The sequence below is a fragment of the Monopterus albus genome, unplaced genomic scaffold, assembly GCF_001952655.1.
Source record: "Monopterus albus unplaced genomic scaffold, M_albus_1.0 scaffold3.1, whole genome shotgun sequence".
Classification (NCBI taxonomy): Eukaryota; Metazoa; Chordata; class Actinopteri; order Synbranchiformes; family Synbranchidae; genus Monopterus; species Monopterus albus.
The window spans coordinates 11580071-11597743 of record NW_018127883.1 but is presented as its reverse complement, the minus strand read 5'-3'; the positions used below and the strand labels follow the sequence as shown (position 1 = coordinate 11597743).

Genomic DNA, 17673 nt, shown 5'->3' with positions numbered 1-17673 from the left:
GAAGGGGGACGATGGCTGTGGTCTTAAAGCAGGTAGGAACGATGCTCTGGCTGAGGGAGAGATTGAAGATGGTGGTGAGAACATCAGCCAGCTTGCTGGCACATGCCCTGAGAGCCCTCCCAAGGATGTTGTCCGGTCCTGCAGCTTTTCGGGGGTTGGACTGTGTGTACCTGGCTTGGTGAGACAGTTAGTGGAAGGGAGTTGGGGGGCTGGGTGGTCTCGGTGTGTGTGTGCCTCCTCTCTGTGCTCTTGCTGGAGGTCTCAAAGCGGGTGTAGAAGGTGTTGAGGTCATCTGGCAGGCTGTCTGTGGAGCTGATGATGCTGGTGGTGGTCCTGTAGTCTGTGATGTGCTGCAGGCCTTGCCACATCCGTCCGGAGTCAGCAATAGAATAGAAGCCATTCAGCTTCTCTCTGTACTGCCTCTTGGCCACTTTGATGGCTTTCCTCAGTCTGTACTTTGCAGCTTTGTACTCTGTCTCATCGCCTGATCTGAATGCATGAGAGCATCCAGGGTGGACCTTGCATCTTGCCCAATGCCGGCTGGTATTGGCTCCAGGCACCTGTGACCCTATTCAGGATAAGCGGTATAATGGATGCATAATACATATGTAGCAACCATTGATTGTATATACTGTAAATATGGATGCCCTGGCAGCCTGGGGGAAAAAACGCCGCCTGGTGGATGGTTGCAATAAAGGTTATAAATCTCGCAGATGGGACATGAACCGAACTAATGAAAAAAATCGAATAAATTTATGACGCTAGTATCTCATGGGACGGACATTGATGTATATAATAGTTTGTGTATCTATGTACACTTTTATTTATGGCTGTGCTAAAGAGATTTTTAGGTATCTAACATTTACATGCTGCGTTTAATAATAGTGGCATCAAGATCGTCAGTAGTTGAAAATGACTAATTTAGTGGCATTTTCCAGTGCATCACATTTTTCTATCACAGCATATCTGTCCCCAGTTTATTCTATGAAAATGCATAAAAATAGAAATGAGGTTTTGGGTTGAAAGAGGTGACATGAAAATCAGCCATCTCGAGCCAAATGTCAGCCTGGCCTTTTTCTAATTAAAAAAAAAAAAAAGTTATCAAGCCACTTCCTGTTGCTGTTGCCATCGTGACATAAAGGTATACAAGTGGCGAAACGGAGGCAAGTGATGACGCTTGGAAATAGATGTTATCACTGCACCTATGTTTTTGTGTTGTTTTAATAAATTGGCCATACCTAGAACCAGTGTGACTTTAAGGAAGCTTTTTTATTTATTAGGAAAAATATATATAATTTGAGTTAGCATTTGTAAGAACACATTCGCTTTAAAACATTTTTTTATTGCCACTGTAATTAGCTACCTGTCATGTCCAGTTATTTTGTATATCCCACTTTGCTCTCCCAAATGTCAACTCTTCAAAGGCCACCTTTTTTCATGTTGCATGTTTTATTTTATCCAGTTGGATTTTAAAGGACGTCACCAAGTCCAAGGATGGCACATTTTCTAACCCCAGATTAGATCATTTAATCCTTTGAGATTATTATTTTGAGATTTGATTAAACAATGCTGTAATTTCCAGGTTCATACAAAGAAAGTAAAATAGAAAATCACCGTCACCACAGTTTTAGTTTTTTCAGTGCAGTTTAGTACAGATACAGTAAAAAGATGAGAATGATCTTGTTATTGATTTTTTTTTTTTTTTTTTATATCTGTCACACATAATATTCAATTTTCACAATGCACCTTGTTTTCTGTGACTAACAAATGAGATACATGTAGCAAATACACATTAACACTGATGTAAATGTAACACTATACAGAGAGTAAGTTGCCATTTTCTTCATATTTGTTGTCAAGAAATTTACCCAAAAGTTCATAGTCAAAGTTTTCAGGTATCACAGTTTGGAAGCTTTAACTTGAGGTGTCCCCTCACTATTTCCTCATCATTTACATAAGAATGAAACTCGCTTTTATATTTTCAATTAATCAAAGTTCTTGATTTTATATTAAAGTCCCATATGATGAAGAGTCCATCAAGATTACCTCTAAAACAATGACAGTTTAATTAACGTTGCTACCCACCAGAAACCAGCTGGTTAAACACTGATGATACAATCACATATCAGTTTGCTATAGTGGGTGGACTGTTATTAAAAATATTCAGCCAAAAAATGTTTGACACTAATCACTACACTGCTTCCAGATTAATTGTTTGTTAAAAGCGACCAAACAACAAAAGCAATATTTCATGTACAGTATCCTGTCACCTCTCACTCACCCTCCTTCCTACACTATTCATTTTTGTTGCTGCTGCTAATGTTAGCATTTGCACACAAGCACCCATGATCATGTGTTTCAGTGCTAAAATGAATAAATAAACACTGCCCTCATTCATTCCTCTTCACTAGGTTGTCTCTCCTGGCCACTTACTTGCTTGGACCTAAAACTTCAGGTTAGCAAATAATGCATTAAATACATTAACACAAGAAGAAAAGCACATATTTGCTGTAATACACAGTGCAAATGGCTTTAGTAAAGCCTGAGGAAAAATACATATTTTTTAATGATTTTAATGAGGCTTTTTTCTGTCAAGCCAGTCTCAAGTCCTCAGATTTGCAACTTATGTCCGTCTTGAGTCAAATTGTGACTCGGGTCCCCCATCTCTCTGAGAATAAACAAACAAATTACTCTAGCAAATAACTCATGGGCATCTTTATGAGCTGTCATCTCTGTGGTCTGTCTAGTTAAAGAAACATAGCTGTCATGATTAGAAGAAACCAGTGATGCTGACTGTTGGTATAAGGCAGTTAAATTCACATGTTGATTAGGTCTTTCCCTCACCCTGTTCAACTATCAGAAAAGTAATTACCTACCCCCTTAAAACTAAAAAGGTAAAAAAAAAAAAAAAAAATTTTAAACAACCTGCTAAATGCTTAATTTTATTTCTGTAAAAGGCTCATATGTAAACGGCACATGTCAATTTCTATGACTGTGCTCACACAGACATAATAGCTCTCCAGATTTACACAAATTAAAAGCACAAGAATGCAGAGCTGATTGGTGTGTAATTTAAGGCACCAGATTTGCACTTATTTATTCTGCATTATTGTACAAATAAATGCTGCATAATGAAGGAAAAGGAAGTAAACAAAGTCTTTTCTCTAACTCTGAACACTCAGTCATTACTGTGTATTTACTTCTTTTTCAGCCTGTATACCAGCATGCTTTCAGTGTTCTGGCATACCTACACAGACAGCTGAGTGCTTCACGCAGCTGTAATACGTTTTGGTATTACAGTGAAAGGTCTTACAGCTATTACTGAGGCTTGATAAGGAGTTTTATGTGAGTCATATATCGATGCATGCTCTACAGTTTATTGATTTGATACATTGAGTTCACATTAACAAACCGGACAAGTACATGTAACACAGCACCCTACCAAGCCAGGTCCAGAAGTGATTTTGATGCTTTTTTTGTGTCATGGTGAAAAATATAGGCCTTTTGTCTACACAGTATTTTCTCATTTAAGTTAATGAAACATTAAGGTTTGTCTGTAAATGTGGCTGTGGAAAAAGTCAAAGGTCACCTATTCTAGTAGTCGTTCTGCCGTCTGATTTGTTCAGCCGTGTTGCCAGGCTGTGTTTGCCTCTCCAGAGATCAAAGGTGTGTGACTCGTGTCTCTGCGAGGACAGCTGAGAACACAGCATCCAACAGACTAATCCAATTAAGTGTGTTTGTTCAGGTCGTGATGTGCCTGAGCCAAAGTGGTGATGAAGGTTGTGGCACAACTTGGCGGCAGCAGCAGGAGGAGCGGGAGCCTGATGAGACTGATGTGTCCTCTGATCATGCACAGTCGGCGTGAGCATGAGACTGAAGATTTTTGCTTTTATAGTGATTCAGGATTAATTAAAAGGTCTGTAAAGTCCAAATAAATAAGCCGCCTTTAAGTTATTATAATTGGTGTGTTGGACACGAAAAATTTGACTGGTACAGAGGCTCTCAATGTGCATGTACATATCCCCATGCAAGGCAACAGCAAGGGGCAAGTAAACAATATACCAACATAAGGCTGTGTAGTATAACAAGATAAACGGTGTAAACAAGCAATAAACAATGCAAACAAAGGAATGTTCATTTGGAAATGAGAAAAAAAATGGAGTACTTAAAAAAATAGAGACCTGTGTGGATCTGTATAATCTGTACAGTGTATATTTATTGGTATTGCACTGAGGTCAAACTGTAGTGGATTCAGTGTTAATCAGAGTGACGGCCTGGGGGAAGAAACTGTCCTGGCCTGGTTGTCTTGGTGCACAGTGACTTGTAGTGCCATCCAGAGGGGAGGTGTTCAAACTGACTGTGTCCCAGGTGTGAGGGGTCTGCAGAGATCTTCTCCACCCTCCTTTTGACCCGTGAGGCGTACCGGTCCTCCATGGGGGGCAAGTCAACTTGGACCCAGCCCACACTTCATATTAGAAATGCAATAATACAATATAATGTATGTTTTCTACTTTGGAAAAAAAGTTTTATACTTATTAATATAGTCTACTTGACAGTTGTTACAGCGATCCTGGCCTAAAAGTAAGGCTAAACATAACTATGTCCCTGTTTGACACTGTTGTCATGGCAATGTTGACAGCCAGCAAGCTTATGACGTTTAATGTCAACAAGGCTCAAGGCTCGGCTAACAGGTGACCGGGTTAGCTAATGGCTACAAGGCATTCACGTTCTGTCCTTCTGGCATGAGAAAGTAAGACTTTAGTTTGCATGCTCACACAACTTTTGAAGGAAAAAAGTTTATGAATTATATAAGACTTCCCCTTTACTAACAAGGAAGAGTAACACACCATATGCAAAAGTGACTTCCATTCCTTCCTCAGTAAAATAAGGTGCAACCTTGAAGCTGAGGTGTCCTTGTGTTACACCGGGGGATGTTCAAAGACAGCATGTTCAAAACTGCTTTAATGAATAGAGTTGTGTGATGAAAGCAAGGTTTTCCTCAAGGCTTGAATCCCTGTGTGACTTTGAAACTATTATTATATCTCCAGAAATTGTCTTGTTGCATTTGAACAAGTTAGACCCCACATTGGTAGCTGCTTATAAGTCCTGTCTGCAAAATGAACCGTTTCTCCTTTTTAATTTAGGGTGAGCACATTCTAATGGAGTTGAAATGATGATTCTCTCAGGACTCGTAGAGCTGGTTGGGTTTCATTTCATCTGTTTTAGATGGTCACTAAACATCCCGGTGGAAATGTTAATTATGGACTCAAATGGCTTTGCATATTGCATCAACAAATCCACACACACTGTCATGTCTTACTATAGTCATGAGGACTCCCATTGGTGTAATGCATTCCCTGGCCCATTAGCCAAACTTTAACCATCGCTACTAAATGCCTAACTAATCAATACTTACTGAACCGTAGACTAAATCTGGCTGAGTATCTAAAGAATAGGCCAGAAATCAGCTCATTATGTGCAATGTTGTGTGTGTGTGTGTGTGTGATCAATATGTTTTCAAGGGTTTTGTAAAATCTATATAGATTTTTTTATTTTATTTTATTCAATGTTATGAGCATCACTAGAAAGCACTGTTTGAGCACATGCTTTCACCAAGGATTTAATTCTGCACACAAATATCAATCTACTGTGAACAGAAAAAGAAAGGCCTGTGTTTCAAAGCCTGGGTCTAGACCTCTGAATTCAAATTCTGCATCAAACAAGAAAAAGGCTACCCGTTCTGATTAACAAGCTAGTGTTTCAGGCTTAACTGGTGGAGTTGCAAACATGTTCACCAGGCATGGACTGATCAAATGGTTGCAGCATGGAAATGCAGGATTCAGCCTGACTATTGTGGCTAAAAGTCTCTAGTTAAAAAGATTGTTTGCAATACATGTGGTAAAAAAATGAACTGTTGTAACAGTATATTAATTGAAACCTTAAAAGCTATGTGAAAAATACAACCCATATTTCAGAAAACACAAATATCAGGCTAGGTTAGTTTCACTGCTATGTGCAGAAACACCTTGATTATTGTTCAGTGGTGCATCTAGGAATACATAACCAGCCACCTTTTGTATTACAAAAGGAGTGAGCTTCAAACTCGTGTGGTTTTCCCTCGAAACATTATCTAAAAGCTTTTTACTGACTGGCTTGTGAATCCAGGTTCATACAAAATTGCAAGTTGCAATGGTAAAACGTTCTTTGAAAATTCCTGGTTCTACATCTGCCATCAGCTCCAAAAATTAACCAACTGACCTGTAAACTGAATTTCCACCAAATTTGATTGAAATCTCTTGGTGTGTAGAAAAGATAATGGTACAGTAACTTAATGGTATTGCAACAAAAACATGGAAAATGTTATTGCATCTCTTATAGTGCTAATGTGTGTAATCTTGCATGATCATCTTTTAGATTTTTCTGAAGCATCACTTTGTGTTCCTGGTGATAAGCGTTGCATTCTGTGCTGCTTGTCTTCTCTTCAGATCCCTAGGGGTAATGGTTTATTAGCATGCATTTCAGTGTCATTTTTGAACACAAGTCAAATTCAGCTATTTCCAAATCTTAAATAAAATTCTGAGTGCTGCCCTTGTTTGACTAAATGACAAAAGTTGTGCTTAGAAACAAGCTTCTCCCTTTTCCAGAAAAATGACTATAAATGTCAGGAATTGCTCTTGTTTTCTGCTCAAATTTGATGTATTAATTCCTCCAAATCTCTCAGGTGCTGTCCTATACATCATGCTGTGTATTCAGTCATGTATAAATTGGTGTGGGAAGGCAGCTTGACATGTGATTACCAGCACACACAGGAGATAACTGCAATCAAACAACTTGACAACAACACTGCAGCTGAGCCACCAGGTAACCATTTTGTTCTATGCATCAGGTGGCCCAGTGAATAGTAAACACCCACTCCTACTCCAATAATGTGTGCTCCATGTTGCTAACCTCTCCAGGGTGAGGCATCAAACCCTGCAAAGTCAATTTCTCTTTGCTTATTAGATCACCCACAGCACAATCAGCAGCAGTGTGTTGGAAAATAAACATCCTACTGTTGGGTGTGTGAGAGAAGGCCTTAGCAGGGTCCTGCAGAAGAGAGTTTTTGACTTAGGAAACACATTTTCAACTTTAAAAACACCTTTTATTATTGTTATGCTGCTGTCACAATTAGGGCAGTTTAGTTTCCATACACAAACATTATTCCTTTATAAATCTGTCTTCATGGAAATATTTTTGACAAATATATATTTTGGATATTAGGATTGATTTAATGGAAAAAAAAAACACTCCCAGTTTATCTTGTCATCAGTTAGTATTCCTGTAAACATTTTTTAAGAAAAGTTGCCTCAAGTTGTGAGTTTCTTTAATATTTGAAACATAAAACACCTAATAATTTGCTGCTGGTTCCTTTGGCAGGAAACTCGATTAACATGATTTCACATCAATTTTCTCTCAGAATGTTTCCTCGAGAAACTGCCACAGGCAACTAATCTCAGCATAATAGCAATATATCTGTTTTTATTATTAATATGTATAAAAAAAATCACATATTTAAATTTTCTAGCTGCCAGAGATTGTTTTGATAGGTCAAAAACGTGATGAGTTTTGTAAGGCAATCAAGCCTAAAGGCTTTGTTTTCTTTTCTTGGCAAGAGATTAACATCGACACATTAAAACCAACTAAGAGGAAGTAATTGGTTATAATGACTCGTGTTCAAACAACTCTAATCTGCACTATTTGTTAACGCTTCATCTGTGTATGGTCGTAGGTAAGATTAGGATTACTGTACAATTAGATTAATAGTGTAGCTGGGACACACACATGCCAAACACAGATTATCTCACTCATCCCGCAGATAAAATGTAATACCAGAGAGTAGTGTAGGTGTGGATTTTCTCTAAACATAAACACTTAGTGAGAGGATTTGTGTAAGATGTTTGATGGACAATAAGTCTGACATTTTATTTCAGCAGTTAAAGTATCAGAATATTATCAGCACTTGGCAGATGTGTTAAAACACAAATAAATTGTCCTAAGACAAATTTTTCCTATTCAAGGCTATAGAAATTAGTAGCATTATTGACAGTAGTTGATTTGTAACATCAAAAATAATGGTTTATATGTCATTGTAACAGCTACAATAATATGTTCTCCTGGTATTATTATGCAGTTGGAGATGTCCTGACCTGCACACACCACTCTCCTCAAACCTCATTTATATTTACTGTAGCTTTTTACACTGTCACCTCACTAAGTTTCAATCCACTGCACACAACGAAGACCAATATGACAGCTTCATTACAGTATACGCCTAAAGACATACTGCAGTATAAGTAACATGGCCTTGGGTGTAATTACCATAATTGATTGTAAATCGAACAATACATGCACAATATAAAGTGAAATAGATTGAGGCCTCAAAGCTAAATTTGATGCAGGGTCTTCCATAACATGGGGCAACAGAACCAGGTAACATGGCAGAAGAGACTAGAACAAACAATGAATCTGGGGGATTTTGGGTTCCTGGTAGCATGGAGTTGCCCACTTTGCCCAGGGGGTAATCTAGCTTTGGCCACGGCCTCAACTTGTCAGTAGCAGCTATATATATTTAGTTTTTTGTTCTGAATGCCTATGTTTTCTAATGAATAGAAACTAGCTGCTATGTTAAATAATTCTGAATTAATATCGGCTTGGAAATAAATATTAGGAACTTTCAAATAACTGCGATTTCAAATATATGATGTAAAAAAGATCTAATACTGTATAATTCCTGTAGTCCTAGGATCCTCAGTAAATAGAAGCTGTGTCCCAGTGTCCCATTTCGAAGGCTCCTTCCAATGTGGCTGAGAAATGTGTTGTCCTTTCGCTGGTCAACGGAGACTCCAACTGGTGGATCTTTTGCAGCTAACCCTGTTCCAAGAGCCTTTGCACACTGGCAGAGGCAGAGCGGCTCTCAAGGTTTCTAGGCAACAGTAGGGGCAGGTAAATACAATCCTCCTGGAAATCAGACCATCTCATTCAGTTCAAAATTTGCGGTCTACGGTGGCATTAAAGGCCACGCCTTTGTAGACTGCGACCTTCTGCGACTGTTTTCTGAGACACAGCTACAGAGATGTTTAATGACATTGAGTATACAGATTAACAGGCCTCTGACACAAGTGAGCACATTCTACTCGCAGTGTTGACAAATTAATCCAGAAATACAGTTCATGAATAAAATGCATGAGTAGTTTGAGGGTGACATAATTTAACAGCAGTTACTTGCAGCACATTTGTGCTGGCTTCTGAATGATTCTGCAGTTGATTTGAAGGGTTGCCCATAAACCAGTGGTTAGACTATAATTAACTTTTGTGTAGTTATGTTGAAAGTCTTGGTCTAGGACACTGGAGGGAGAAAATCTCTGACACAAAAGTCCTTGACACACCTAATTCAGTATTCTGTGTAATCAACCTTCAAGTGTCATAATCTCTGAGATAAAAATGTAAACACTTCACCTTTCTTTCCTCCCTCACTGCAATTTGACTGTGGGCCAGATCACGTTCTCCTTGTGAAGCCCTGTTGATTTGTCATGCTATGGCCCTCCACTCTCTCCCTGGCCTCAAAACCGCATTATGAACCTGAGCCTCCTCTGTTTACAAGGCACTTCTCTTGATGGGCACAGTGAATCTCCTAGATGGACAGAGCCCCTGCATAGTGAGCCAGCAGCAGAGTCAGTTGTGCAGGAGCTGCTGGCTATGTCTTGCTACTGATTAAAATAAAGAGTTTAATTTAGTTATGGTTCATTGAGAATCTGCCTACAATGTTTTTATTTACATTCATGCACCATGCTTTCGCCTTTGCAGACTGTTTTTCTTTCATACCTCAGACAAATAAGTTAGCGGGGTTGGAGACTAGCAGAATTAAAGCTAAGTAGAGGGAATTCATTGTTGGTTTTAGTCTCAATATGGGGATTGTTGAAAAGCCTAATGGCTAACCTTAGGCGTCCATCCACCCTCTATCTATACTAATCTCAGCTGACATTGGGCAAGATTAAGGATTCATTAGACCTGCAATGTGTTCTAGTTAATGTAAATTTATTTTTTGATAGTTTTCTTTTCAAGTTAGAATGGTTTCAAAATCTTGGAAATATATCGCTATTGCTGAGATTCAGTTTGGTTTGGACAGAAACAGCTGGTAGAAACGTCCTTTGAAGGGCTACATTTTATTTTTATTCTATTGAGTACATTTCAGAGTCTACTTTTTACTTTTACTCTCATAGAGTTTGAATCACTACTTCTACTAGCAGTCTTTTTTTTTTTTTTTTTAACACAGGCTATTTGTATTTCTACTTGAGTAACGAATGTGTCCCCATCTCTGCAAATGAGTAGCTCAGAGCCCAGCTGCTGTCTTTAGACTGATAGTCTTTTACTAAACCTGCTGTACTTCATTGTAATGTATTTTTACTCTACAATGTTTATACATTATGCTACATAAACTGAATTAATTTCTAAATTTATATTTACCACATTCAAATTATTTATTTTTTAAATCTATAGTATTTTATCCCAGCCTGTTCCTGTTCCTTTTACTTTAAATATAATATTTTGTTAGTTTTTTAAACTCTAAAGAAAAACAAATTACTAATTTCTAAGGTGAAGTCTGAAATAGAAACTGTATATTGTATAAATGATTATATATTTAATATATCTTACCTTGGCAAAAATACCCAGGGACTGAGACATATCCACAGAATTACTGTACCACACAACCAAGCACCAGACCATATAAATGTTTAAAAACCCATTTTATGGATGTGAATCTAGAGCTGTCTCATGCTTTTGAATACTTCAGAAGGTCCTGAGGATATGATGATGTGGATTTTATTCAGTAGTTTTCATTGCAGAACAGAAAAGCTTTCTCTGCTCCTGCTTGCACAGATGACAACAGCAGGCAGACCTCTGCCCATGTTCATTTTTATACTGTAAGTGTTAAATATGCAGGGAAATGTTTGCTGAGCACACGGGCTCCTTCATAGTACAGCTCAGTTTCTTCCTAAAAATTTAAAAAATATTCACATTTGGAGGCCGCTCAGTATAACCAGTGTTCTGCTCCTTGCTAGACGGGCTCGAGGGCAAGTGTCTTGCTCAAGGGCACTTTCATTGTAGCTCACTCAACCTCACCAAACAGAATCTTCCACATGGTCAGTGAACCGATAGGACTGAACTACTGTCCCTACATACACACAGCCACATTTCTTTAGGCTACAACTGTCCCTGTTGTGCAGAATTTTGTGTTACAAAAGGGCTAGAACAGCAGCTATTATTAGGGAGAACTCATTCACCTCCTCCCATTCCTCACCGTGTTATGCTTATCTAGCCAAACATCAATGACCAAGAGGTCATTAAACACAAACAAGCATAACCAGAGGGCAAAAGACTCGCGGGAGGAATTCACACACTGCATTTCTTTTCCCCACTGTTACTGTAGAGCATACTGTAGATAGGGCCACATAGTTCTGTCCAAACCTGACCCCTGCCCAAGAGTATTTCTGTCCCTAACCCTTAGGCAGATGTTTTAGAGACTCAAATAGTGTTTTATAGCAGCCTTAATAGCTGTATCTAAATGGAGCTGTCTGTCTTTGTCTGGTCTGATTATGAGGCTGATTTGCTGTTTTATAGTTTATGAAATTCAAAAGGACAAGTAAGTAGACTAGTTTTTCATCAGTTCAAGCAGTGGTCAACAGTGACTGGCTCACAAAACCCTAAAACCCCATGAAGATTATAGAACAAATTATGAATCCTGTGATAAAAAAAAACTGTCTATCAGAACAAATCTTGAATTAGAAATGAGTTGTCCTCTTAAATTGGTTTTATTTTGCTCCATTTCCCCTTTCAGTGCTGTTGTATTTCCTGTCTAACCAGACATAATAGGTAGGACCCTAATGCAATCAAAGTGGATTTTCTATTCTCAATGATTTGTTGATGCAAGTACTGTAAAGACATTTTGTGCTGTCGTCTTGTATCATAAGCCCATAGAAAATCACAAATTGTGTTTTTCAGACTGCCACTCATTCAGAGGAAGCTATCTCCTGCTGAGAGAGAGAATTTATTTGCATTTTTTTTGTCTCATTCAGTGAGTATGCTGCTGTCTTCAGTGTCTAAATCTAAGCCACACAGACTGGTCAGCACTCTCCATTAAGAAAGGAAAAAAGACGGAAAGGGGTCAGAAAGATAAATGATCCAGCCTCTAGTACTGGTCAAGTAATGGAACATAATTGGATAGTCTTTGGGAGATGGTGAGAAGAAGAATGACAGCTTAGTAAAATCAGGGAAAGCTGCTGATGGAGAGCCAGCCTACACAGAAGAGGAGTGACAGAACTGACAGAAAAGTAAGGGATAAAATACATTTACTGCCAGCCAAATGTGACTAGTGTTATAGAAAAAAATGGTATGATTTTCAGATCTGTTCCATCCCAAACACTCTGATGTTACAATCTAAATTCATTATCCTTGCTTTATTTTATTGTTTTTTCCTGTAATGTGTATAATAAAAAGTATCACAATGTAAACGCCTTTGTAAATTAACCAGCAGTAATCAAACCTGCAACTCCAAGCAGAGTCTTTAACTTGAGATAATCTCTCCTGATGCTATAGTTGGGCTTATATAACAGCTGAGGCTAGTGTGAATGTCATTAGTTTTGCAGGTATTGTATTGGCCTGGAGATCACAGAGTAGGCTTCACCCCAGTTCATCCTGAGAGGGAACATGAATGACTGTAACAAGCACAAAGGCAATCCATCCAACAACTGTGAAGGAATTCAAAACCAGAAGTATCAGCCTCATAATGCCAGGGATAACAAAATCAACAGGATTCATTAAGTCAGTCTTGTGTGAAAGTTTTGTGCCACCCCATTCAATAAATATTAAGATATTTCACACAGTAAGAAAAATGTTTGTCCTGCTTTTGGCACTAGATGAAATGTCCTCGGAACTCATCCCATGGGAATTGTGAAAATTTGTGGAAAGTACTGCTCATCCTAAGGATGGGAATCCATGAGATAGATGTTCACTGTAGCACTACAGTAAAGATAATGGCTGTGTAAAACATAATTTGAACTACATGCAACAAAAAAAAAATTCTGGTTTAAATGAAGTATCTGGCAGTCAGTTAAAAAGCCCTGATAAATTAGAATTTTTTATGACAATGTACGTTTATGTGTGTTGGCTGCTCTGCTGTTCTCTGTGTCTTGTTTACTTGTCATTGCTGTACAGAAGAACATTGTACATACACATTGAGAGCCACCGTACCAGAGTTAAATTCCTCGTGTCCAACACACCTGGCAAATAAAGCTGATTCTGATTCGGATTCTGATGAATTCACCCTCAAAGAACCTTCAGTCTGTCAATCAGCCAACCCACCGCCTTCAGAGAGCCTCTGCTGGCAGTACCGAAAGTCTGATGCTCAGCATCCCACTCCAGCCTTGTAATGAGATCTCTGGGCCATCTGACTGAATTATTCTGATGGTTTTTAGCAGGTTTGTGCCTCAGGTCCTGACACCCCTCACTGATAAAGCCTGGCTATGAAAGAAAATAAGCTCAAGTGATAGACATACAATTTGAGGATGAACTGTTTACATAGAATCATGGGGGTATTCATTTCGTATTAGGATCAACCTTTCAACCCCTATTTTTCAACATAATACATCTCTTATAGGTTTATTTAAAAATGTAAAGAATTCTGTCACATCCTTCATCTCTGCTGCCAGGTGTTCAACCTCTGAACCTCCTTTGACTTGAGTCTAGCTAGCATTGATAATAAGTATCTGGAGACCAGGGTGAGCTAAATAAAAGCTAGTGTTGCTTGATAGACACTGAATAGCAGCAATCTGCAGGCTTCCTCTGGTTGCATTGTGGTGGATGAAAGTTGTAAGTAGCTTCAAAAATGCAAATGAACAGAGGCTCACAAACAAACTTAATCAACAGTTAATATTGCAGCTGTTTCAAAGACTGAGTATGCATGCCAGAAATAGGTTTGCACCTCTTTAATTTGAGCAAATTAATGATTTAGCTGAGCTTTAGCTGAGTCAAGGCATTCATTGTGACTAATCTTTATCAAGCTATGCACTGATGGATGTGGAAATGGAAGTGTGTGAATGAATGGATGGAATATGTAGATGCATATTTAGAAGTGTGATACATTTCCATGTTCACTCTTGACATGTCTTCTAATTTATAATTCTTTTTGATTAATGGCTGCCATGGGCCACTATATAAGGACTTCAGACCTAATTGAAAAAGCTGTAAATCATTCTTTGCTTGCAAAATACAATGTTGTCAGCCAAACCTTTTTTTTGTTCAGGTACTACGGAAAATGTAGGTTGTCCTAATGTAGCCAAAATAACAGAATTAGAGGCCAGATTTTACTTTTAATAATATTTAAGTTGCACTCAGGATTTAGCTTAGTAACCATGTGTAGAATAATTTTTTGTGTCACAGGAATGAGTTAAGATCCCTATAAATTGAAACATTCTGCAGTTCTGGAATATGACAAGGATCAAGATCAGGCTTTGGCATGTGGTAGATCTTATGTGGATTTTATTGTGCAACTTTTGTCCAAGCATTGTATGCAATGCAATTGTATGTGGAGTTAGAGGCAAGCATATTGAAATTGACTCTATTTCACACTGGTGAAGAATACTTAAAAAAAAAAACCCTGGATCCGGATGGTGATCCAGATCAGCAGCAAGATCTAGTTGATTGTTCTGTGGGCCATACCCTACTTAAAAAAAAAACACATTCAAATGTGTTCAATACATTTTGAGAGCTGTGAACAACAAACAAACCACCAAAAATATTACCTCTGCTCTCCTGGTTAAAGGAAAATATTGTTGGTAAGGTTAAAATAATTAACAGTTGGTTAAGGTTTGACGAACGCCATGGTTTGTTACATATGGGACTGTGTAGACACAGACCCGTCAGAGTGCCCATACTGACCCCTATCCTCCACCAAAAGCCTCTACAATGGGCACTTGGGTATTGGAACTGGATGAGAGAGCAATGCAAGAAGGTGTCCTGGTCTGATGAATCATGTTTTCTTTTGCATCACATAGATGGCTGGCTGCATGTGCATTGCTTACCTGGGGATGGGAGTGGCACCAGGATGCACTATTAGAGGAAGGTGAGCCAGTGGAGGCAGTGTGTTGCTCTGGGTGATGATCTGCTCTGAGAGCTTGGGTCCTACCTTTCATGTGTATGTTACTTTGACACATACCACCTACCTAAACAAAGCTATTCCCTGATGGCAGTGGCCACTTTCCGCAGGCTAACGTCCCCTCCGACTCTGCAAAAAGTGTTTAGGAATGGTTTGAAGAACATGACAAAGAGTTCAAGGTGTTTCCTTGGCCTTTAAATTTCCCAGATCTCAATGCAGCCAAGCTTGAAATACAAGTCTGATCCATGGAGGCTCAACCTCACAACTTCCAGGACTTTAAGGAGCTGCTGCTGATGTCTTGGTTTCAAATACCAGAGGACACATTAGAGGTCTTGTGGAGTCTGTGCCTCAACTGGTCAGAGCTGTTTGGTGGCAAAATGTGGACCTACATAATATTAGGCAGGAGGTTTTAATGTTGTGGCTGATCAGAAAAATAAAGTTATTTCTGGAGAGGAGAGTCTCATGTATAGCTTGTCATCAGATGATGAATCGATATTTTAACACCTTGATCTTTTTAATCACTATTATTATTAGGCAAGAATTTACTTATACTGAAGAAATAGTAAAATCTAAAAACACCTCAACACACTAAGCAAGAGAAAAAGCCATTATATACAAACTTGTGGCTGAGCGGGGCCTTTCTGTGTGGAGTTTGCATGTTCTCCTCATGCCTGTGTGCATTTTCTTCAGGTACTTCTGCTTCCTCCCACATGTCCAGAGACATGCAGGTCAGGCTGATCGGTGGCTCTAAATTGTCTGCAGATGTGAATATGATTGTGAATAGTTGTCTGTCTCTACGTGTCGGCCCTGTGACAGAGTGCTGACTTGTCCAGGCTGTACACCACATCTCGCCCAGCGCCCCCCACCCTCTACAAGGTAAGCGGTATGAATAATGGATGGATGGATGTTCCAGTGCTGTTATCTCGGCTATGAGACTTTAAAACATAGTGAGACAGTTTCCTCATTAAACAGACTTGCCATGACTCTTGTGAGCTTGTTCATTCTTCCATTAAATTTAATTGGAAATCCAAACAAGTTTGTGTCAACAGTTTTCACTGGGAACTGACAACCCGTCTCCTAGAAATGGCATTTGTATACAACAAACATGCAACATCAAACACACTGAAACATAATTGTGACTGGATTATATTTTTTATTAATGAGGGTATGTTGTGAGGATTTGGGGAAAAATTTTAGCTTTTTACCAGAATATCTTGTCTCACACTATCCACTTGTTATGACTACAGCACTATTAAACTTTTTAATGGTTATGTATGGCGCTCACAGCACTTGGTTAAGGCGCTTCATTCATGCTTTCAAAAAGAGTATTGCCTCTAAACACAATCCAGCCAGGTATGAATACAATTCCTACTGTGTTTAAGATAGAAAATACTGAAAACCTTTGACAAGAATTTTGGATTTTCTTTACTAACCTGGACATTGTTTCTGGGCAGGTCATTGCTCTTCAGTGATCTTTCTAAGCAGGGAGCATCATAAATGCAAATCCCATAATTCATCCATTATATGAAGGATTAAAGGATTAAAATTCATGGTGGCAGATATCTGAAAACTAAAACAACAACCAACAGCATTACTGTAGGTGCCACATGTTAAATAGGAATATTTCTTTTCTTTATAATTTGGCTGAAATTACCATTTATAATAACCTGTTAAAACTTAACCAGTTTTTTTTTTTTTTAACTTGGAACTGACTTGACATCAGTAATTTTATTCATTACTGCAGGATTGCTATGACATGACATGTTGTAGCTCTCAGTCTTTCTTTATTGATTGCCTACTATATGCTTCCCTTTACACAAGTATGCGAGCAATTTCATTCACCTTTCAACATCAGTCACTTCATTTTCAGCTGCTTTGGATTAGGTTTCAGTCAGTGGAACTTCAGAGCCACATATTCAGCGTGTGATCATATGCAGCCAGGGCCTGTTACTTTGATGATAATGAGACTGGATCATGGGATTGGACACGTTAGACATAATACAGTTCATTCAAGGATTGGAAGCTGTAATATATGTGTTATTGCTTTAACTGTGATGCTGAAATTGATTAGGAGTCTTGTTTGAAAGGAGAAAACTTCTATTTTGGCGAGATTCATCAGGCATTTTCATGCGGTTATCAGTCGCTCACAAGCAAACTGGAAGCTGTAATTGCTTTCCAAATTGCCTCTTTGAGCACTGCCTAACTCAATTAGTTTTGGGATAGTGTTTGTTACAGTATCACTCTAACTGTTGCAACTCATCTGTGTGAATATTTCAAACTCACATTGGCAGTCAATTATATCTGTATTTGTAACGTGTCAGCCAGCATGATTAGTTAATTATGTTTGCACTCTCTAACGATGGTGAGAGACTGCCAAGTGTTTCTGAGAACGATTCTCCATCTCTCATGTTGCACTTCTCACACATACCTTTGGTTTCTTCCAATATCTAAACCAGGAGGGAAAATCAATGGTAAAGAATAAA

At 38.6% G+C, this 17673-nt stretch overlaps 1 long non-coding RNA gene across 3 annotated transcripts in view; it reads left to right on the top strand.

Annotated features, from left to right (window-relative positions):
- The window catches only part of LOC109958591 (uncharacterized), a 37788-nt gene extending 24903 nt beyond the window's left edge, over nt 1–12885 (top strand). Inside the window, exons 2-5 of one of the 3 annotated variants that reach the window (XR_002274711.1) lie at nt 6722–6861; nt 8777–8982; nt 12114–12368; nt 12676–12885. This is a non-coding gene — a long non-coding RNA (uncharacterized LOC109958591). Of the gene's footprint in view, nt 1–6721; nt 6862–8776; nt 8983–12113; nt 12449–12675 lie in introns of those variants that run through there. The other 2 variants (XR_002274710.1, XR_002274709.1) reach the window with 2 other exon arrangements.
- The last annotated feature ends 4788 nt before the right edge of the window (nt 12886–17673 follow it).